Source organism: Cottoperca gobio, chromosome 5 (assembly GCF_900634415.1).
Source record: "Cottoperca gobio chromosome 5, fCotGob3.1, whole genome shotgun sequence".
Classification (NCBI taxonomy): domain Eukaryota; kingdom Metazoa; phylum Chordata; class Actinopteri; order Perciformes; family Bovichtidae; genus Cottoperca; species Cottoperca gobio.
In genome coordinates this window covers 10,808,564-10,832,161 of record NC_041359.1, presented here as the reverse complement: position 1 = coordinate 10,832,161, position 23,598 = coordinate 10,808,564, and the positions used below count along the sequence as shown (strand labels likewise).

The window sequence follows — 23,598 nt, the reverse complement described above, 5'->3', positions numbered from 1 at the left end:
TAGTAGTGTTTGCTGATTATGATGCCTATTCTCAGATTGTGGCCTGGGAGAAGAAGATATTGCAAACAAATAAATAATGCAATGTATTAGCATCCTGGGCTATTAAAGCCCCTCCTTTTTCCTCCTCAGGGACAGAGAGTAACACCTGTGCTGCAAATATCTGGAAATGACATTATGTGATTTATGTTTGGACAGTTATCCAATAACAATAAACATATGCTGCCAAAACGCAAAATGGGTCTCAAACTTCAAGGTACATCTGCAATAGTTTTAATGTTGTGTAGGGTTTACATGTATTGAAATGACTCCCCGTCACGTTGCACTTCATGGTCGCTGTATTGAGTGTACTGTCTCCGTTTGACCCCCAGGGAGACCCACTTTCTGTTTCATCCAGCATCCACAGACAAGACAGACAGAGACACAGAATACAAAGGGTGGTGCGACTTTAGAGAGAATGTGGAGATAACCGGAGGGGCCCTGAAGCAGCAGGGGACCTGACCCAAGTGTGTGGAGTGAAACTCAGCCTGACACGACATGTCACTGGGGGTGGAGCAGTTCAAGAACCCGACAGTGTCATGGCTGACACTGGAGAAGGAGACGAGCCTCGGAATGAAGGGAGCAAAAAAGGAAAGCAGAAGACTGAACAAACCCAATACTCCAGTGAAGACCGAGAGTAAGGAAAGAGAACAATGGAAAGAGGTCAAGGTTATTCAGGACAAAGTATTTCATCTGGGATCAGGGGGGCAGAGAGAGACAGGGTGGGTGGGGTTACACGAGGAAGGTAGGGAAAAGAGAAGAAGTCTGAGAGAAAGTCCACTGAGGCCTGTTGAGGCAGCTTGAGGAAGATAGCTCCGTCCTTTCTGTTTTATTATATTACACTGGTGGATAAAAAGAATCCGACATCCTCTAAAGTCATTACAGCCCAGTAAGACTGGCTCAGAGGGCAACGCAGCTCCTTAACCCTGCTCAGCACATGCCTGGATGTGTGTGCGTCTGTCAGAGGGTGATTGAATGAGAGAAAGGGCGTGCTCACGTCTGAAAGACAGAGCAGGCCTGTTTGTGTTTGTGTGTGTGTTCGTGTGCGTGCACACACATTCACCAAACCAAAGTGGCACATCACTTAATCCTTCCCCAGTAACTAGGATAAGCCACCATTCTTATCTTTCCTTCTCCCCCCTCCTTCTTTCTCTCACTCTCTTTCCTCGGGAAACTATTGTCCCTTTTCCAGTCATACCCTCCACATCCCCTCCTTCTTTCATTCTTATTATTACCCTCCTCAGCCCCAGACTTTAATGCCTCATTATTCTGTATTTAGGGCCTGGAATCTTCTCTTGCGCCGGCAGTAGGGCTAACATGGATTCTGCATTTCTTTATTGCCAGGCTGTGCACAGGATTTGAGAGCAGCTTTCCGGGAGAAGAGGGATTTTGCTGCCATCGACATTCATGCTGCCGGCTTCTGACAAGTTGTGATATTTTGATATTATGCCAGGAAGTGTCGTGACCACTACCCTCGGGAATGAAGCAACAGGTATAGGAGTATATGAGGTTACGTTGAGTTGTAGGTAAATGTGTGGTTTGTTTTTAAAATAACCAACAGTTTAAGTGTAATGTATCAGTCACTATCCTTACCCTCTCCGTGCATATACACTTTAATGTTAGGTGCCCTCGTGTCTGGGTTTACCAATAATAACATATCCATTTGAAATCAAACCAGCTTTGAAAACCAGAAAAGTGTCTCATTGGAGAAAAAATATTAATACAGTTGACTTGCTTTAACAACTTCAACTCACACCTCCGGCGGAGCTTTTCAGACATCCCTGTGGAGATTGGGGGCATTGAACCTGAGTGGGCAATGTTCAAAACGTCTATTGCTGAAGCTGCGGTGAGGAGCTGTGGTCTCAAGGTCTTAGGTTCCTCAAGGGGCGGTAAACCTCAAACACCGTGGTGGGGGACCATCGTCAAGTTACCTGTTGGAGGTCACTGAGGTAGTCAAACAACTCCACAGTAGGCAAAGCCGCAGGGGTTGATGAGATCCGTCCAGAATTGCTGAAGGATTTGGGTGTTGAGGGGCTGTCTTGGTGGACATGCCTCGTCAACATTGCGTGGAAGTCTGGGACAGTGCCTAGGTGGTGGTTCCCTTATTAAAAAATGGGGACCAGAGAGTGTGTGCCAACTACAGGGGTATCACAGCCTCCCTGGTAAAGTCTACTCCAACCTCTGATTGAAGAGGAACAATGAGGATTCTGTCCTGGTCGTGGAACAACGGACCAACTCTTCACTCTCGCAAGGATCCTGGAGGGGGCCTGGGAGTACGCCCATCCGGTCTACATGTGTTTTGGGGATCTGGAGAAGGCGTATGACCGGGTCCCCCGGGTGATACTGTGGGAGGTGCTGCGGGAGGGGTCACCTTCTGAGGGCCATCCAATCCCTGTACGCCCAAAGCGAGATTGTGTCCGGATACTCGGCAGTAAGTCGGACTTGTTCCCAGTGAATGTTGGCCTCCGCCAGGGCTGCACTTTATCACCAATCCTGTTTGTGATATTCATGGACAGGATATCGAGGCGTAGTCGTGGAGGAGAGGGGTTGCAGTTCGGTGGCCTGAGGATCTCATCGCTGCTCTTTGCAGATGACGTGGTCCTGATGGCAGCATCGGTCTGTGACCTTCAGCAGTCACTGGATCGGTTCGCAGCCGAGTGTGAAGCGGTTGGGATGAGGATCAACACCTCAAAATCTGGCCTGGGAACGCGGGCCTCGGGAAGTTTTGGGTTCCTTACTGGAGCTGCTGCCCCCGCAACCCGACCCCGGATAAGCGGTAGACGATGGATGGACTTGCCTTAAATATTTTTATATCAATTCTGACAAACTTTCAAGTTTAAATAAATGTTGTTTAATTCCAAAGTTCGTTTTTAACCAACACAAACTCATACATGAGGGAACTATACAAAATGACCATGATAACATCATTAAACTATTGTACTTTACTCTAAATGACAAGATAAGAAATTGGTGCCAGCATTAGATTTAATTTCATCCATGTTCACCGTGAATATGCTTTGATTCCCCTTCACTCTTTTTGCTCAATTTCCATAGTCTTTTATTTTTCTGAGATTTGCCCTTAACACTTATTTAGTGAAATGATTAGGGCACTTAGAGGACTCAAATATTGGACTACCAATGTGACTTTTTGTTATTAACATTTAATTGTTGACTGCTCAATTCCATGCATGACACCCTTGCCAAGCTTTCTTTAATTCTCTACCAATTTTTGCAGTTCTCAGTTCAGATTTAGAGTGTAAGGTGTGGGGGTGTCGTTAATTTGTAACATTATAATACAGGCAGTGTGATCCCCTGAGAGTCTTTATCTGAAATTAACGACACCGGTATAAAGGAGTAGAGATATGGCCATTTTTAAGTGAAAAGCGGCCATTACCTTTTAGAGGGCATATCGTTCAGAGGATAATGGAATGCATTTCTCAAGAAGATGACTGACAAAATACGGCAAATGTTGTGTAGGATGTAGGATGGACTTGTGCTTACACAAAGGTGTTTTTACCTGATCCTGATCTGCACTTGAAGCTGGTGTGAAGAGCCTGCCGTCATTACAAGGGTCCAGATGTGATGAGTAGTTCAAAGGTGGATAACGGCACACTTTCTGAGAGTCTCTCCTCAAATATATATATATATATATATATATATATTCATGGCTCATTTCTACACATAAAAAGAGATAAAAGCAACTGGGCAGGCTCTTTGCTTGAAGCATACTGTCCCCTTAAGACTACCATGGTCCGGCGGTTACACTGACTATTTCACACACACTAATTTTACCTTCTCAATACTCACCTGTCACTCATGCACTTGCACACAGATGTAGTGTCAATAATGGCATGGTGCTGTTTGTATAATGATCCTATCTTACCGGATTGACGGGGCGCTATCGGCTTTGTCTGTCACACAAAGAGAAGAGAGGCAGTGTGAGTACAAGCGGATCACCCCTCCACACACACACACACACCTAACCACTTATCATGGCGTCCTCCCATAGACTTCCTGTGTCAACAGAAGCTTTGATTAACCAGGGAAAGGCACTGGCCTTTGTATAACTTGGACAAAAGCAGAGTAACATGGTGAATTTCTATTGATGACAGCACACTGCAAGTTGTAGCAGTGAAATGATGTGTTACGGCCTGGCACAGCATGACCGCTGTAAAAAGAATATTTGATTTAAATGCATCAAATAATTATTTCCTTTCAACCCGGCAGCTGCTTTGTTTTTCAGCTTGTTTGTGATTATTACTCTGAAAATGAAAATTTCTTTTTCTTTAAACTCCATATGTGCCGTCTCTCATCTTGTAACTTCAGCTAAGAATCATCTAGAGAACATAAATTAAACACAGCCAATTTCCCTCCCCACTGACAGTGTGATTTTACCTTAAACTTCCAATTAGCTGCCTTCACTTAAGCTATCCATCACTCTCAAGAAACTCTTTTGCTACCCACCACATGATGTACATCAGCCACACCGTGATCAATTTAACTCTGGTGATAGGCATGTGGGCTGTATCTATCAAACCCGGGTATTTATGACAGCAAAAGGAAATTAATATTTAGCTGCTTTCATGCACTGGGCCGAATGTGACGTGATGTCTGTGAGTGCACATGAGTTTGAGGATGCTGTGTGTGTGCTCACTCCCCTGAAGGCAGGCAATGTATGTGTGTCGTAGCAGATAAGTGACAGGGTTAAGGACCTCTGAATGATGCCCTCTGCCTCTTTACCTGCTGGCAGGGTGTCTGCCAGGTGATAAGCTGGCCAGTGCCAACAGGGTAACTGCATGCCAATCAGCAATGGCCTGCAGGTCATGTGTGGTCAACTTTTGTTAGAGAAGCATGGTGAGAAGCTGTAGTGTGGACTCTGTTATGTTTTAATGAACTATATGCAAGTTTAACTGCGTATTATACTCATGTGGGACGTAGTTGTCGGATGGAGGCAGATAACTGATTTTGACACATGCTCTGGTATGAGAGGACAGGGAGTGTGTGTTGTTGAGGCATCAATGAAAGCTTTGTTCTACCCATAGATGGCAGCATTACACTCAGAGTCCTTCGTGCCTGTGTCACACCCTTCATTCAACCCTTTCATTGCAGCACAGCAAAGACTTTCTCTGTGACACTGCTGGGAAATTTGCTTTTCACCTCATAATGAGATCAACACAGGTTGTAGTCTCTTTATACTGCTCTCAGTTTCCTGCTCAAGGAAACAGAGGCAGGCCAGGTTCCCTGCTGTTATGAGGCTGCTTAGGACACCAGGTCAAATTTAGAAAGATCTTAATTAAACTGTACTATTTAAAGCCTTTATTAAAATCCCCCCTTGTTTTGTTAGTAAATTGCAGGTAGAGTCACTTCATTAAAGTCATCATTACATTACAGTTCATTTAGCTGACGCTTTTGTCCATGCAAAAAATCATGACGATACAACTCCGAACAGCAAGAATCTTGAAGTACATTAGCTTCAAATAGGTGAAATCTTTTAAGTGCAGAATAACAGCTTTACACAAGCCAAACCAAGTGCAACATACAGAAACAATAGAATACGAATTCAACTATTAGCTACAAATAAGCCTAACCAATATAAGTGCATTTTTGTATGCACATTTGTGTATGTACAGTCGAAACAGGTGAGTTTTCAGTCTGCGGCAGAAGGTGTGAAGACTGTCTGCTGTCCTCGCATCACTGTGGAGGTCGTTCCACCATTTTGGAGCCAGGATAGCAAACAGGCGGGTTTTATTTGAGGGGAATCTGGGTCCCACTCGTAGTGAGGGAGTGGCGAGCTGATTGGTCGACGCAGAGCGAAGTGAACGTGCTGGGGTGTATGGTTCGACCATGGCCTGGATGTAGGAAGGGGCTGATCCATTCACAACACGGTAGGCCAGCACCAGAGTCTTGAAGCAGATTCGGGCCGGAGCGGAGGAGCGGTGCTGTGTGGGAGAACTTGGGTAGATTGAAGACCAGTCGGGCTGCTGCATTCTGGATCAGCTGTAGAGGTCAGATGGCACATGTAGGCAGTCCAGCCAGGAGGGAGCTGCAGTAGTTAAGGCGTGAGATGACAAGAGCCTGGAAGGAAAAGGAGCTCGGTTTTGTCAAGGTTGAGTTTCAAGTGATGTGTGGCCATCCACCGAGAGATATCAGCCAGACAAGCCGAGATCCGTGCCTCCACCTGAGTTTCAAATCTGGGAAAAGACAGAATCAGTTGTTAATAATAATAATAATAATACATTTTATTTATAGAGCGCTTTTAAAAGGTACTCAAAGACACTTTACAGGTGCATATAACATTAGAAATTACGTTAAGAAAAACAGGACAACAACATTTAAAATACATAGAAGTAATTACACATTAGAAGCAGATCTGAATAGGTGGGTTTTTATTTGAGATTTGAGTGTCATCTGCGCAGCTGTGGTAGGAGAAGCCGTGAGAGTGAATGACAGAGCCAATTGAGTTGGTGTACAGTGAAAAGAGGAGGGGACCCAGGACGGAGCCCTGAGGTACCCCGGTGGTGAGTTGACAGGGGTCCCCTCTCCAAGTTACCCTGTAGGTGCGATCCTTTAGGTAGGATTCGATCAGGGAGAGAGCATCTACTACTTGTAAGTTTGTCACTTACAGTGTTGATCAGTGTTGTAGTGTTTGAGGCTAAATTTGCTCCCTCCCAAACAACCATTCAAATCCCCAATTCTGTCACTCTACTGTCTCTGATAACTATTTATGGGGGGGGGGGGGGGGCACCCCCGCACGGCTAAGAAATAGTCCTATACATAACCCTCGTAAAACATAATGTGTTGTTTTTATAATTTTCTTTTTGTATGGATGATCTAAATATTAGAAATTGTTGAGCTTTACAGGTGCTGGTGAGAGATTGTGTTGTGCTTGGACAGAGCCAGACTAGCTTACAGTCTTTATGCTAAGCTAAGTTAACCATCTGCAGATTCCAACTACATTTAGGACCAATCTTCTTACCCTCTGCAAGAAAGCAAAGAAGTGTGTTTCCCCAAATATTGAACTACTCCAATAAACCAGAGGACTGATCGGCACACACACCACAGCCTTCATAAACTGGGTCACACAATCTGTTGTACAGATGCCTCTACATTCTGTTTACTATCACGACCCATGAAATTTTTATCTGTATGTTTGTGAGTGTTTTCACTGCGTGACACAGGTCGCTATCCCTCTTTCCCGTCATGCCCTCGCCATACAGCACCTGGTATGTCTGTGTTGTGTGCGAGATACTCATTTCATGGTTCATTTGTCGCCTCACAAGCTCCGTTAATAAACAAGACCCTTTGTTGCCGCTGTCTCTCTGACACCTCTCTGTATGTGTGCTGGCTGTCAGACGACTTGTCTTCAACGCTCGCATAGGATTAGGTGAAGCGTCATGCTCATCAACATCATGCCGTGGCGTCGATGGTGAGGGAAAATATCGTCAAACTCATTACCAACTTCACCATTACCCATTCAGGGATTATAACTTCTTCCACCAACAAATCAGTAAATCTTATTGTTCTCAGATTGTGCGACAATGGATTTTTGAATTGGAAAATGGTGCATTTTATAATCATGGGAAGCATGTTGAACTGGGGTTTTTCTGCCCGTGTTATCTGTCTGACCATGTGTCCGTCTATTTGTTTATGTATCTGTGATAAAAAAAGGATTACATAAGGATTGCTCAAGGGCAGGGTTCATCTCCCATTCTGCCCAGATTGCACCTGTGATGCGAGAGAACTGAAGCATGCACAAGAGAAGGTACATTTTTCCATTCACCCTCTCCTTTCCTAGCATTGTACGTCTTTCAAGGACCTCAGTGAGGTATCTTCCTTGCATTTCCCCCCAGAAACACGTTCTGTAAAATTCCTCTCTTTCGTAGGTTGTGAAACGTTTTGAGGAAGATGCACAAATAATCTGTTGGCATAAATGTGACTATAATAATAGCGATGATGATTGTGAGTAGTGTACGTTTTCTTTAACATGTTTTTTCAAATGTGTGTAATAAACAAAATCAGAAACATTCATGATGATGAACAGGATATCAAAGTAATTCAAATCATTTTCACTTTATGCCAAACTATTAAAAAGCAGTTTCCTTGGAGCTTCACATTGAATATTGAGTTTATTTTTTCCACTCAGACAGCATGAAGGAGTGTTTATATGTTGTGTTATTAAAAGGGAGAGAGCTGAGACAGTGACTAATTTATTTCCTTTCACAAACAGCAGCCAGTAATCACTGTTCTATGGAGCTGCTCACTCATCCATCCATAATGTTATCAAGACACATTATCTGTGTGTGTGTGTGTGTGTGTGTGTGTGTGTGTGTGTGTGTGTGTGTGTTATTGCAAGCCTTTATGTGTATTTTTAGGGACATAGAAAGCAGGTGTTAAAAATGCTTGTGTGGGCATTTCGGTGTGTGCAAGAGTGCACATTTGTGTTTCTCAGGATTTTAAAATGGCGTGTGCACCTCAGAGCTCCCTCCACACTGTATATATAAATGCAACACGTTCTCCCTGCAGCCTGTGGCTCGATCTCACATTGTCAGCTAGCGGAGGTCACACTCTAATGTGTGAACATCAGCCCCTCTGCCTGGTCTTGAAAGGCAGATGAAGCTTTCAGCTTGGACAAGGCCAAAAAGACACATCTCCCAGTTGGTTTTACAGGGTCTGGCTTTCTGTGCTGCCACCAAAGGGCTTTATATGATCAATAAGTGTGATTTGCAGTGCTGTGGACATTGTAAATATGTAAAAGTGCACCTAAAGGTGAACCACTGATGGTTTGGATTGAAACCTACAAGCCAGGGATGGATGCAGAAGGGATGATGGTCACAAACAATCGGAGGATCTTCAAAGAGTGATTAAAGATGAGTGTCAGGACCCTGACCTCGACTTCCACGTGACCCAAACTCTGTTTTACTGCCCTGCAGCCAGCTGGGAACTATACCTGTCGTCACCCATTAGATAGTATGGCAAAAAAAACACCAGAAGGTGTATTCATTCACTCTTTGACCTTTCTTTCCCCGACATATAAACATGATGTACAGTAGAGTCAGTAAACCTCTCCCCTTGAATTTCTCTTGTTTTTGATCAGCAGCTGCACTGACATGACATGGTTGGAGGTAATCCACTGTTGATAGACTGTAAGCCAAGACACACATATCAGCTGGAGGTAAGACTTGACTTTCAATGTGTATGTTTTTCCACAGGATTTACCATTTGCGCTTAAATCATTGTAGAACAAAACATGAAGATTTCTTAAGCTTGTTTTAATGGAACTGGAAGTGCAAAGATGCTAACTCATTTCCTGGTTTTGGAACTTATTCCTGCAGCACTTTATAGATGATTTGTTTGATCAATTCAGCACTAATTACATACATTCATATCTAATTTCATGCATGTGTAATATATAGAATATGTAAGTGTCAGCATCGTCCACAAAGAGGTATTTTAAGCTATAAAAGTTCTATTTCAAACAGAGGTTTACATCAGCAGACAGGTCTGAGGTAACGTGGAGAGATATTTGGGTGAATGGTGAGTCAGACGTTCTCCTGCAGCTCCTCTGTATATTGGAAAGCAGTCTGTGCTTCTCGACTCATTCCCTTCTCGCTGGGGAGTCCTCCCTGTCAGACTGCAGGGGAAATTGACCTGTGAGTAAATCGGGCATTTTGGGGAATTGTTATTTATTGAACTGGTAGAGAGGAGACTTGATGATTCACTGACAGGTTCAGTCACACACACAGATGCACACACACAAATCCAAATGTTCTCTTTGCACTGCGGAAGAACTTTTATGAAAACAGTCGTATCAAGTATTAATGTAACTGTAACCGCCCAAACGTAGCAAGGATCTAGTTTTGCTCTGCAGTCAAAAGCATTTTCTTTTCCTCATATTTGTTTTCCTCTCATCCCACTTTTATTCTCTTGACTCGCAATGGGGCTCTCTATTTGTACAATACGGTCCAGTCCGGTCAGTATAACTGCTACTCAGGTGTCTGTTAGATGTTTTTACCACCCCTTGTTTCATTTAACTTCATTGTGTTGCCGTAAAAACAACAACTTTAAACAGTATCGTCAAAAACCTTTCAGGTGTTAAATATTTCAATATTCATAGATTTAGACAATGATGAATGATTTGGAGGTTGGGGGTTACAAATGTGTTTAACACAGACGTTATATATAAGGTGTAACATCAAAACAGAAGTCTCAAGTTGATAGAAATTGAAAACCTGCTTCCTTATTTGTTGATTCTTGCTATACAGAGTTCAACCGCCCAAACTGAACCGAGTAACAAAGAAACTCTGAGATGCCTCGAGAGCATTTCATGATGCCGTTCTTTGAGGAACTCACAAACGCTCCCCACCCAGGCCAGCGGCCCAGCTGATCTGATGCTTAGCGACATGACCTTCATGTCTTGCCCAGCACCATGGAAAGCCCCCCGGGTGCTCTCTTCCTTTCTCTCTCTCTCTTACCTCCCCCCACCACGCTGCCTGTTTGAGGCTCTCCCTGCTCTGGTGTGGTATCTACTGTCACTTGCTATTCGGAGACAACACACAGGTGCAGCCGAGCATGATTTAAGACACACACAAAATCATATATACACACTCAACCATGCACACAAATTACAAATATAATAACACACACACACACAGGTTTTGAGAGTTAATACACTATATAGGACAGGGAGGTTGGATGAGGGTGTAGACAATTGTGTTGGTAGTTTAATGTGTGACGAATGACAGTTGGGTCATATTCGGGACACGGGAGTTGAGGGTGGCTGTGGTCACGTGGACTCCAGTACATTACATTCAGTGTCAACAAGCAGTTGTAATAATAATAGTAGTATTCTTTCCTGAAGACTTTGCAAAACGTTTTGCAGCAATGATCCCCGGATGTACGTGCAGTAATGTTTTTGGCCTGAATGTCCAAGTCTAATAACACAATGCTGTCCAAGGTGTAACTGGATATTTAAGTTTAATAATAATAATACATTTTATTTGCAAAGCTCCTTTCATGGCTAAAGGCAATCTCAAGGTTCTACAGAATACAAGACAACAACAACAAGTTTAGTCACTAATGTGATGTGAATTCACAGGACATGATGAGTTGGAGGCACTGTAGGACCGGCCACACCCTGGTTTCTAGTGGTGGTCATCGTGTGTGTGTGTGTGTGTGTGTGTGTGTGTGTGTGTGTGTGTGTGTGTGTGTGTGTGTGTGTGTGTGTGTGTGTGTGTGTGTGTGTGTGTGTGTGTGTGTGTGTGTGTGTGTGTGTGTGTGCTAACAGACCCAATTGTAATCACCAAGCTATCTTGTCCTGACATGAACTGGGTACTTACGATCCTGAAGACAACCTCACTCTGACAGCCTACATTATAATTCATGAGGTAGATGCTAGTCTCTTACACACACACACACACACACACACACACACACACACACACACACACACACCATATTTAACCTTTGGTGCTGGTCGACACAGCAGTGAGACTTTTGCTCCCTTCATCTCAGTGTATAGTCACAGCTGCAAAGACAGCCCCTGCAGCCTTCCTGCGTTATGGCAGCAGATAGTTTACCTCCCCGCACAAACAACATAATCGGCTGATCTGCTGTGTTGGTTATGTGAAAGACTCCAGTTGTATCTGTGATGTGGTCTATCAAATACAAACATACTATTCATACTACGTATGACATCAAATTGAGTATGTATTGCGTTCCAACTGCATAGTATGTTGATTTTGTGAACACGAGACATGCCTGGATATGTAGTAGATTAGCAATAAAGTATAAAACTGGACATACTGATCCACCCCAACATGCATTGCATCTGTTCAGACAATGGCAGACTAAATAATAATTAACCGGTTGGATTGAATAATTAAGAATGAGGGTGAGTGACGTTTAGGTACGGTTAAGAGGACAAATGTGGGAGCTCTCATATATAATGTACTGTAGAAAACAAAGAAATTATAATTAAAAATATTAAATACATTTTAATATGCCTTAAAATAATATTGGAAAATATTTAATTTAGTGGAAGACGTAATCAATTTTCATTCAACGGTAGCTGGGACCTTTAACGTCGTGATCGATACAGTCATGTGATGCAGAGAAGAGAAATTGCTTGAGTACCGCCTACTTCAGTGTCAACAGTCTGCTGGTACTGGCATACGTAATCATTCATGTATATACACTGAGTATGTAGTATGCAAGGTGTTAGCATGGCTTTAGAGTTGTTTTGTTGGCATGAATCTCTCAAAAGCAAGAATGCATTGCAGAAGGTATTCTACTGTGGAGCATCTGCAGTATGCCCAGAATGCTAACTAATGCTTGAGTTGTTGTTTTTATTATTTTCAGTACTTGTTTGTTGACTAGCATATTGTTAAATGCATACTTAACGTGTAACATTATTTGTATGCAGTCCAGTAAGCTGAGAATAAGTTGAATATTACCTTTCATACAAACACAAACTAAAGCTGCCTTTACACAAGAAGCAAGTATCAGATTCTTTTGTTCCACCTTTATGGCAGACCTGATTTATTTGTGACTGTGAAAAGGGAAAAAGTTATACACCGCGTTGTTGCTTTTCAATGCAGTCAGCCATGAGAACATCAGATTTGTGCCACAAAGGGTATAAAAATAATCAGAAATTCTGTCAGTATAAATGGAGCCTCAGATGTAGAAGCCGGGACCGGTATGTGAGGTTTTCAACAGGCGAGAACGCAAACATAGCATGTCAACAGTGATAAGAAAAAACCAACACCCACAAAAAAACCCTCAGAACATTTCTGTTCGTTTGGTCGTCCTCTGCTTCTTTTTCTCTCCCCTTTGCTGACTGTGACTCTGTATGAGAAACTGGAATGTTACACTGTCTGAAAGGAGACGCCTGTGTTTCAGAGGGATTTTTTTTTGTTTGTGTATTGGCCTCTCAGGGCGTGTACGTTTGAGAAGTGAAATGCACTTTGGCCCACAAGCTTATTAATGCATGCATCTCCCTGTGACACATCTGTCTGGGGGAAAGTCCAGGTCAGATTCACACAGATTCTCTCTGCTTTTCTTTGAGGGTTAGAAAAACTTGTTTGCATCAGTGTCTCTTTTCCCTCTTGGTTTAGGAATCTCTGAGGTTTTAATTTGTGAAATCCACTGTCCAAAAAAGCTTGCTGAAATGTTTTTTTATTTTTAAATCCTTCCTTTGCAGTGAGAATGAGGCCAGTGTGAGCAGACAGCTGGATAACGTCTGCACTTTCCAATCTAACCTCAAACGACCCAGCACATTATGGTGTGTTGTTCACACACGTTCACACGCACACAAAATTGAACTGAAAACATGGTTAAAAAAAACTTGGTCCAAGGAAGTGCCAGGCATCGTGTGTGTGTGTGTGTGTGTGTGTGTGTGTGGGTGTGTGTAAGAAAGTATGTGTTCACAAGAATATGAATCTAAAGAAGAATACACTTCTAGTCCAATTGTCATAGTTCTGTCCATTGTTCCTATCAGATATGATAACATGTAACTCACTCATTTCATAAATATGTTATTTGTATAATATGTAGCACCAACAATTATTACCAGATTGGTCCATTGTTAACATGTGTGAGATTTTGCAGACGGTGAGATTTTGCAGACGGTGCGATTTGAACAACTCAATGGTACTTATAGTTCTGTGCAAATGCAGATTTTCTATACAAAAATAGTCAAATATTCAGCGGTATAACTTATTCGTACTTCTATAGGATACGTTTTTGTTTCAGTCACACTTTGGATAGAATCATTTGAAGTACGAGGATGCATCAGTAATTATCTCTCCTTTCATCCATCTTCTCTGCCGTTACTTTCCCTGTCTGCGGTCTTTGTCGTGCACATGCTTAGTTTAAAAAAGCTGATTTGACACTTACGTATACGTGGCCCAGAAATCTGCTTTTTCCAGGAGAAATGCAGCTGAGGAAATCCGGTTTCTCTAATTCCCTACCCATATGACAGAAACCAGGGTTTGTTTATGTGACATTTAAGAAACAATTTTACCGGAGAAAGCCGACTCTAAACTATTTATTTTAATTATGTAAACGCACTGATTGTTACCATCTTTTCGGGAATACTCAGCTACAGTTTCAACCCCAAATAAGCGATTTGAATAATAGGGTTTGGAGTTTGTTAACAGCCCAGTATCCCAAGGCATTATATTCATACTGGACGGCTCAGCCGGGCATTCAAACCTGCCCTCTATGTAGCAAATACTAAGACCGCATTAACACCTGATGGTAACATGTCATCTGCATTGTGGATACAATATCTGGATCTGGATTTGATATGCAAATGAGTTACTTGTCAATGAACATTGCGCTTCCCAGGTCGAGGAAAGCGATGCTGCTGTACGGGCTTCACTTATTTTTCATTCAGTGTTTTGCAGAATCGTCCTACAACACTGTTCTGTTTGGGTCGTATGTCTTTACCTGTGTGTCTATACACATGGATCCCTGCTTATGTAAAGTCACATAAAACAGTGTGACATAGAGTATCGTACAACATAAAGTCTATGAGTGTGAACATATCTGTGTTTCTTTATGCCACATACACTCACAAGAGAGAGAGAAGCAGCTTGTGCTCGGAGACAGGTGCACTCATCTTTCCTCTCTCTAATATCTACATCTGCATCTCTTCCTTCCCTGCCTCCCCCCTCCTCCCTCCTCTCTCTCTCTCTGCAGTGTTCAGGTGGGATGGTGACGCATCGGCTCAAGCAGGCGTCTTATTAGCTGAGCGCTAACAGGCAGCCTGTGTTCCCGAGGGGGCTGAATGCTGCTGAATCATCCTGTACAAGCTGAACAGTACGAGTCTTCACAACACACACACACACACACACACACACACACACACACACACACACACACACACACACACACACACACACACACACTGGCAGCTGACATACAATCACCTGCACATACACATGAACTTCAGAGTTGTTGGATTCCAGTGAGAGTTATACTGTGTAGGTGTATCAGCCTCGGTTTGTGTGTGTGACAGAGCCACACAGAGACGGAGGATTTCACATGTAACTGCTGCAGCCAACCTCCAGCTCTCTGTCTCTCCGTCACCTGTACAGCTCATTGAAAGAACAGCATGAGAGCAGAATCGTTGACAGATCTTCTCTCCCCCCTATCTGTTTGCCTCTTTAGTCTGCATTACCTGATTACACCAACACTGAGTTTGAAACATAGCTTACAGAAATGGATCGCTGTGGTGAGAGACCAATACTCATCAATCTCAACCTCCTCACACTGAGTCATTTTAAGAATTGTTTGTTTTGTTACAGGTTAAGAATTGCATTTTGACTTGCTGCTGGACATTTTTCACATGTAAATGAGTTTAACACCAGTAAAACTGGAGTCATAGTGAAGAACGTTAGTGAATCCGCCATTAGAGATTAAAAAGTAAAAATCTACTGAGCAGGTGGAGATTTATGTCTTTTAATTAGTTTGTTAGTGGCTGCTTCCACTTTTAACCCAGTAGTATCTATGTTGAGGAGGAATTGAATATGTCCAGCTCCTGAACAGAACAGACCCTGCGCTAAGCCAGCCACCCTTTCTATCTGTTACACCTCAAGCTTTCTGCTCTCGCACGGCACTTATGCAGTTAACAATGATAACAGTGGAGGATTTATATAATTCAAACATTTGAATAAACAATGGATCTCTGTCTTCAGACAGAAGGAAACGGAAGCAGGCCTCTCATTTCTAGCTGACCACCGATTTATTCTGTTGAAAGTACTGCTGCTAACAGTTGCCGCTAGCTAGCAAATTAACCCTTACTCCATAACGTGTAATCCCGTAAAATAATGTTATTAATTTATGCTTCTTGGCTTTGGAAGTAACACAGGGTTACATCTGTCGGTAAGTAAGCCGCTGACTCTACTGAGCTTTCACTGAGTTTGTAGTTTATGTTTTTAGATTTAGAGCAGACACATCGTTTAATACATTTTGCTGTTGTGTTTTGAGTTTTTGAAAGACTAACAACTTTAAACTTTGTATATATCCTATGCAGACCATTTTGGCATTTGGAAAAATACATAAATAACTTGACAGGCCTCCTGTGCCGAGTCACGGTTGAACAATCGCTGTTCGGGAAAGGGGCTTAGCGTATGGTCAATTGTTTTTTTAAATGAGACGAGATTAGGCTTCAACTTCACGAGTACGAGACGTTCTCAGTGCTCTACTGAGTGTACTCTGCTGCTGTATAGGTCTGATGTTCTCACATTTACTCTCTGACAAATACTGCCAATTTCCCCCTATATACTGAGAAACAAACTTGTTTCCTCAGCTGACAGAACACTTACTTTACACTGTTAGTCTTGGGCTGTGCACACTGGGTCCAGTCCATGAACTTATCTGACAAACATCCATCAATATCCCCTTCCACCTAATGAATGTTTTTATCGATTAGTTTTTATCAAAAATTAATGACGGTGTGCAGAGGAGAGAAATAAAGAGGTTGTGTGAGGTCAAACCTACCTACTGAATGTATGTTCCTGAGAGATAGGGGTGAAGCGAGGGAGAGCCGGACAGAGGGAGTGAAAGAAAGAGCGAGTGAGAGTAACAGTAAACAGTCGAATGATCGATGAACGCCTGACGTGACACTGCTCTTGGTTGCCGGCCGGCATTTCCATGACTGGCGAGCTGCCTGCACGACAAAGACAAACGACCCAGCAATGAAGGAAAATTAGGATTTTATCACCCATTTCCCGCTCTACCGTTGCTGGCCCACGCTCCCCAGATTGCTTATGTGTCTCTGTGTGTGAGTGTGTATTTTTTTCTGCACTGGAAAGTTAACCAAATGTGTGTCCCGCTTTCCTGACAGGCTGGCTTATGGTCGTACGCTGGCCCAAGGGTGCAGTTTAGAGAAATCACTCACTCAGTTGGAGACTTGTGGAGAAATGCCCAAGGTCTGTAACATCTATACGTTACCTGGGATCCTGTGTGTTTGTGTGTGTGTGTGTGTGTTTGTGTGTTTGTGTGTGTGTGTGTGTATGCATGCAACCAAGGGAGTGTGTTTAAAAGGACATTTATCTCATCCTCGGATATAATTACACTGCCCGGGGGTAGTGGGGAGTTATCCAGCTCTCCCTCTTCTCTCTCAAAGCCCCTCTCCTTCACTCTCCCACTTTCTCTCTTACCTTCTCTTTCTTATCCAAGCTCAGAAAGTCGATCCGACTTTGCCATCTTCGGAAGTTGTTATGGGATTAACTCATTCCCAGAGTATGGATCTCTTCCCTTGGAGCCCATGAAGGGGGCTTCCCCGGTTCTTCGCTCCCCCAGACACGGCTCACTCTAGTTGGGGTAATCAACCACTCCTTCCTCCAGCCTGGAGCTCCCCCTCGGGGGAAATCACTCCTCACTCATTTCATCCAAAATATTAGATGTAGTTTTAATTATATACAATTCTTCAGGATTCAGGAGAACGGTTATTACGGTAGAAAGAGGTCATGAACATATTCGGTGTTTTTGTTTTAATCTTCACCGTGTAACGTAATAGCTGCGGCTGCTGGAGCTTACGAACAAGCGAGCGCTTTCGTAATGGTAACAGCGCTCCCACAGACAGGAATCCGCAGCCTGAGGGAAGAAGTGTCATATCATCACTTCCTGTTTGTGAATCCCACGCTCCCATGGGCTGTCGGGTAATGACACCTGCCAACACGCCACCAACTCTCACTTCCTCTGAGGGCAAGATTAGCAGTTGAAAGCAAACCAGTTTGTTCTGAAGGAAGAAGTTGATTGAACATGCTTTGGAGGGTTTGTAGTGCTCCTCACCTCAACTCACACAACAAACACACATGCAAGGCCTTTCAGACCTAACACAGTAAGCGACATATACACAGCTGCGATCACATCTTAGGCTAGCTGAGGCTCTTGATAAATAGCCTCTAATAAAGGAGGGGAGGAGGCATTAAAGGTTATGAATTGTTTGTGTCACGCAATGTGTTTGCTGATGGGATAGTTCAAGGATTTCACCAGACACCAGGCCCCATTTTCTAAGCATGCGTTATAGAGAAATCAAGTTCAGTAGGCTCTTTCTATTCTCTACTGTCTTCACAACTGTGCAGCTGTCTTCAGCCTTGCTCGGGGGCATAATAACCATGTGTTGGTGCCACACACACTCATGCACCCCCATACACACAGTGTTATCTCCAGAGTCACAAGTTAGTGTTTTTCTAAATTGGACCATGTGGCAGCCTCCTGTTACAAAGAAGCCTCACATATTTTGGCGCAGGCTGGACATTTATCTAGCATAATGTGATTGTGCTGACGTGCCCTCGCTCTCAGTGGCAGCGGGTCAGGGTGGGCCACATGGTTTGGGGTCAGCCCCTCCCCTGGGCCCTGTTTTTACTCACAGCAGTGCTGGCCCTTGTTTGTTCACATGTCGTCTGTCAGGGGAGCCAGGCTGATCACAAGTGACGACTTCGGGTTTAAGTGCTGCTACTTCTCTTTTTTCCTCTTTGTTTTTGTCTTTATGTCACTGCCTGCTTGAATTGGCTGAGGCCATACAGTTTTGTTTGTTGAATGCTCATATTTAGTTAATTACATGTTTACTAAATGTTAAGTTAGGGCGGTATTAGTATTTTTTATTGGCTGCCATCTTTTGGAAACAAACTGTAAACAAAATACTGACACACTTTTTAAGTTGATATGGCAAACTTGTTGTGAGTAGTTGTCTTCTTTAAACATCCAGGAGACGCAGAGCAACAGTAGCATTCATTTTGAGTCTTTTTCTGATTATTGAATAAAGCAAGAATATGACATTTTCTGCCATTAGAGGTTTCTCAATCAAAAACATAAAGAAAGACGGGGTTTAGCGGCGTCCTGAAGGAGCGTGGGTTCATGAGAGTTTTTTGTCTTGCCGTCATTCCCATCTGCTTCTCCAGGTTAGGATTCCTTCATTGTTCAACGTTCAGAAGGTTTTTACCGGGAGCTGAAGTGTCAGCAGAGGTCTCCTCCTCCTCCAAAGCAAACAGACCCGTTGATTAAAGCCAGTAAAGACGCAAAATAAAGCAGTTTGACTTTAAAACACGAGTGTTTTCCTGGTGGACAGCGGGCATAGCGGCTGCAAGCTTACCACTAACATTTGCTCAACTTGTTTCTCTGAAAACAGAAGAACTAACTAAAAGTACCTAAAATATTCAGTTAAAAAACGACCAAGATATAATAAATGTATTGTAAAAAATGTGGCTTAAGATTGGATAGAAGTTAATTTATGACAGCTTCTGGCAAACAACTACAACGCTGATGCATGCGCCATTACAGGCGACCAAATGAAACGCACTGATACCTTGATTAAAATGACGGATTTCTCTAGGTTTGAAAATTGTTGAAAACATTTGGGATAATGTCATTAGGCAACTCAACTAAATATATAACATAGATCTAGTCGTTTCTAGACATTTTGATACAGAAATGTTACATATTATACTTTTAAGTAACACAAGCGAGTATGCAAAATGAGCTCATCACAGGCCTGTGGTGTATTCCAGTTGAAAAACAATATCCAATCCAAGTGTGTGTGATATCTCAACAGCAGTAAACAAAATCACTGACCTTTGTCAACCCTAAGCTGTGCAAATGTCTGCTACATGATGCAACCCACCTTCTGCCTCATGCCACCAACAACATGGCCTTTATCTGCCCTCTATCCACTGCACCTTTTGCACATATGCTCACTGCACACATATGCCCATCCTCTGGGCCTTTGAGATTTCTCCCATTTAAACCAATGTGTGTGTATAGTCCATCTTTAATTTTCCTTTTCCCTCGGGCCTCATTTTTCATCGCTTCCATCCATATACAGGAGTTGGTGTTCCTCCCTTCCTTCTTCTTTATCATTCTACATTTTCACTTTCCTCTATCTGACCCTTTTGCTACCTTTTCCTGCATCCCTCTTTCCCTCTTCATCTTTCCTCATCCCTCTCTTCGCTCTCTTTCCTACTCTGTTATCCCCTCTCCTACAGGGAGCCTGCAAACCCATCGTCAGAGTTATGGCTCATTCTAACTGAGTGTTACGACTCTCTTAACCACAAATGTCTCTTGAGTGACAGCCTGTGAGAGGAGAAAATGCTCAATGTTTAAGATTGGCCAGGGGAGACAGAGGAGCCAATCTGTCTCCCCTGAGACTTTAAATATTCCACCTAGATTTAGCTTTGCGAGACGAGAGGCTAACCCCAACTTCCATAGCAATTTCCAACTGAAGCGAAAGCTCTGGTGAGGAGCAGAGAGAGGCTGTAGGTTCAACTCCCAGCGTTGCTCTTAAGGGAGTGGGTGTATGCTCTCAAGCAGGAGACATATGAAGCTTATCTTGTGCCTCTGCAACGCTGTGGTTTACTGTATCTGGACCCACAGATCACCAGAGCTCTCCATCTTTCTTTCTCTCTGTCACTCTGTCTTTTCTCCTCTCCTCCTCCTACCCATCCCCCTCCGCTGCTCTCTGCTTCCCTCTGCTCGCCGCCGTGGTGGGTTTAGTTCTTGACAAGGCCCCACATCCTGCTAGTTGCTAAATGAATAATACATGCATGTTCTAGCAGCGCTGTTAGACAGAGGGAGAGAGAGAAAGAGAGCGCATGAGAGATGCTGTGTGTGTTTGTTGGTGTGTTGGTCTCAAAGCCCCTTATGGAAAGTCACAGAACTTTACATCTAGTCCATATACAGCGTGTACAAGAGGAGATGTCTGCCTTCAACAATCTCCTGTCAGATCCCACTCTTCTTTATTTTAGTCCTTCAGCAGTGATGGGAACCATAGGTTGTTGGTGCAATTCCCATTGGGGGTGAAAGAGAGGCCAATGTAGCGCCTAGGAGAATGATTGAGAACATAATCGGTAGGATTTGAAGAGCTTTACATTTCCAACACTCTATATGTGTGTTAGCAATGTAGCAGTCGGGTCTCGCCATTTATTCCAAGCAGCACTAGTTCCCTTTAACCCAGCAGAACGAGTGTTGCCCTACATTTTATCAGCTCCTCTCGTTCAGTTTTCGACGGAGATCAAAGCAGCATGTCAGCAGCCTGCAGAGCATGCATGCATTATCAATCATGTCTGTGGCTTTTTGTTGTACGGGAAAAAATATACTGCAGAACACAGATCAAAAGGAAAAAGGTCATCAAAGGCAACATCATCTTCTAGATGCAGGCTCGTAGATTTACACATATACGAAGGGAGGGGGCACAAACAAATCTGCTGCATGCACTCTTGGGAGGGTCCGGCGTGTATGTGCGTGACAAAGAAGTAAGCGTGAAAAAAACAAATTTGTGAAATCCTCTGACCCTGAAATTAGACATGTTCAACTATATGCTTTATACTTCAGACAGCTTGTTATTTATCTTCTCGCTCTTTCCATCTAAAGACACATTTGTGGTATATGGTGCGTTATCTCGAAAGACACGTGCAGAGTCAAATGATTCACCTCTCGCTCTGAATTATTTAATAATAAAACTTTCATTATGATTTCTTATTATAATTATTGTCACTTGTATTTTGAAAAACTGAGCAAATTAATTGGAACAGCAGGTCTATGGGGCTAAGTGGCAGCAAGTGAGCCAGGCTTGTTTTTGAGACAAACATCTGTAAAGGGAGTTTTGTGTGTTTAACCAGGTATGAGGTGCAGTCTCAGCACTTTATAGCGCTCCAGGTACAGTGGAAGATCTGGCACCTGAGACAGCAGGTTGCTGATTGATGCGCCATGACTTCATGTTTCTCACACCGACAGGCAGCTCAGGAATGTGTCTAACCAGTTCTGCACCAGACGCGCAGTTTCTAGGCAGAGTACTTGTGAAGGGAGCCGTGCCATTGGCAGTGCCTTTAACCTCGACACACACTGCACATGACCCAGATGTATGACTGCTGTTTGTCTCTCTACTGCAACTGTCTCCTCCCATGTGCACCTTGTGAATGTCCAGGCAATTTTCTTTCTGCATCATGCATGTAAAGGCCCTGCATAGAGAGGAACCTTTGGAACCAACGTAGACAAGTGTAGCTGTGGCCGCTAACAGCTAACTGCATTCATTAAGCTGCAGGAGCCTTTTCAAAAGTTTCACTGGATGTTCTGATGCTTTTGCTGTTAAGACCAGAACCACCTTTCAAGCTTTCAGGGGGTGAGGATAATATTTTCGGAAATATTTTGCCACAGATCTACTGGGAACAACAAAAGTAACATTCCCAAATAGAGAGCACCACATGCTCTAACGTTCTTACGCAGAATGCTACAGAAACATTTCTGGCCTCTGTGTATCTCTGTGCCCGTGAATCCGAAGCAAAAATCAGCCATTTGATGTCAAATATTGTGACTGCCTTTTGAAGTTATCATTGTGACGCTTATTGAACTCCAGGATCAGTTTCAGAATACAACATTCAAACAGTCCGTGTGCAAAATCAGAATACCCTTCTCCTGTTGGGAAGTTCATTTCCAAGTCACTGTTTTGGTGAGATGAAATAACGGCTCTGATCCATCCAGAATGGTCATGTGACGTAAGGAGAGACTGTATAGGAAACTTATATGTGTGTGTGTGTGTGTGTGTGTGTGTGTGTGTGTGTGTGTGTGTGTGTGTGTGTGTGTGTGTGTGTGTGTGTGTGTGTGTGTGTGCTAACAAACCCTTCTGAAAAACACTTATTTACATAGTTAACTGAACCCAGCAAGTGAAATACTGCAAGAAAAGATTTGGCATATACCATCATAAAAACCCTGCCGCCCTAAAAGTGTTGGTATACCTGGATACGATGATGCAACACAAACCTTTTTACAGATCACGATGCAGCGGGGGCTGAAGTGTGAAGGCTGACAAGTTCAGCCAGCCAGCCAAGGTCGCAAAGACTGTAAGGCTTTATTTGTATATGAACCGGACACACTTTGTTTCCATAGCAACTCCACTGACAGCATAGAGAGCAGCTGTGTGTGTGTGTGTGTGTGTGTGTGTGTGTGTGTGTGTGTGTGTGTGTGTGTGTGTGTGTGTGTGTGTGTGTGTGTATGTGTGTGCATGTGCGTGTGCGTGTGCGTGCACATTTGTCATAGTGGCTGACATGGTACATTGTCTCTCTATACAATGGAAGGGTACAACAAATTAAAGGGGCAGTTCACCCAAATCACAAAAACACTGATTATTATACTTAAACTAACTTTATTTAAATAAATCTAACTGTCGCTGAATGAGGTAACACGGTGGTGATTAAGTCTATGGCCCACTGATGCAAGTATTGCAACATTTATTTATTTGCAGTATTACGAACTGGGTGTCTGTGGCGACATTCCTGAGAAGACAAATCTGTATTAAGTTACCGCTAATGCAAACCGAACATTTCCTACTGTTGCAGCATTTAACTGGCAAACAGTTTGAAATATTGTGGGAGTAAAGGAAGAGTCAGGAGTAACAGTGAGCTGTTACACGAAGAGCTGCAGGCGACGGGCTGCACACCTCCAACTTCTCAGCCAGGCAACTGCTTTGGCTGTTCCCAGACTCACGCCGTGTGCAGCATAACATCCGATCACGGTTGCTCACAGAATGATGAGAAAAGACCAATTATTGCCTGACTTCTTTAT

General features: G+C 43.3%; 1 long non-coding RNA gene across 1 annotated transcript in view; it reads left to right on the top strand.

Moving 5' to 3' along the window:
• The first annotated feature begins 234 nt into the window (after positions 1-234).
• Positions 235-23,598, top strand: part of LOC115007882 (uncharacterized) — a 32,423-nt gene continuing 9,059 nt past the window's right edge. The window contains exons 1-3 of the long non-coding RNA XR_003832240.1: positions 235-673; positions 1,381-1,528; positions 14,737-14,856. This is a non-coding gene — a long non-coding RNA (uncharacterized LOC115007882). The remainder of the gene's footprint in view (positions 674-1,380; positions 1,529-14,736; positions 14,857-23,598) is intronic.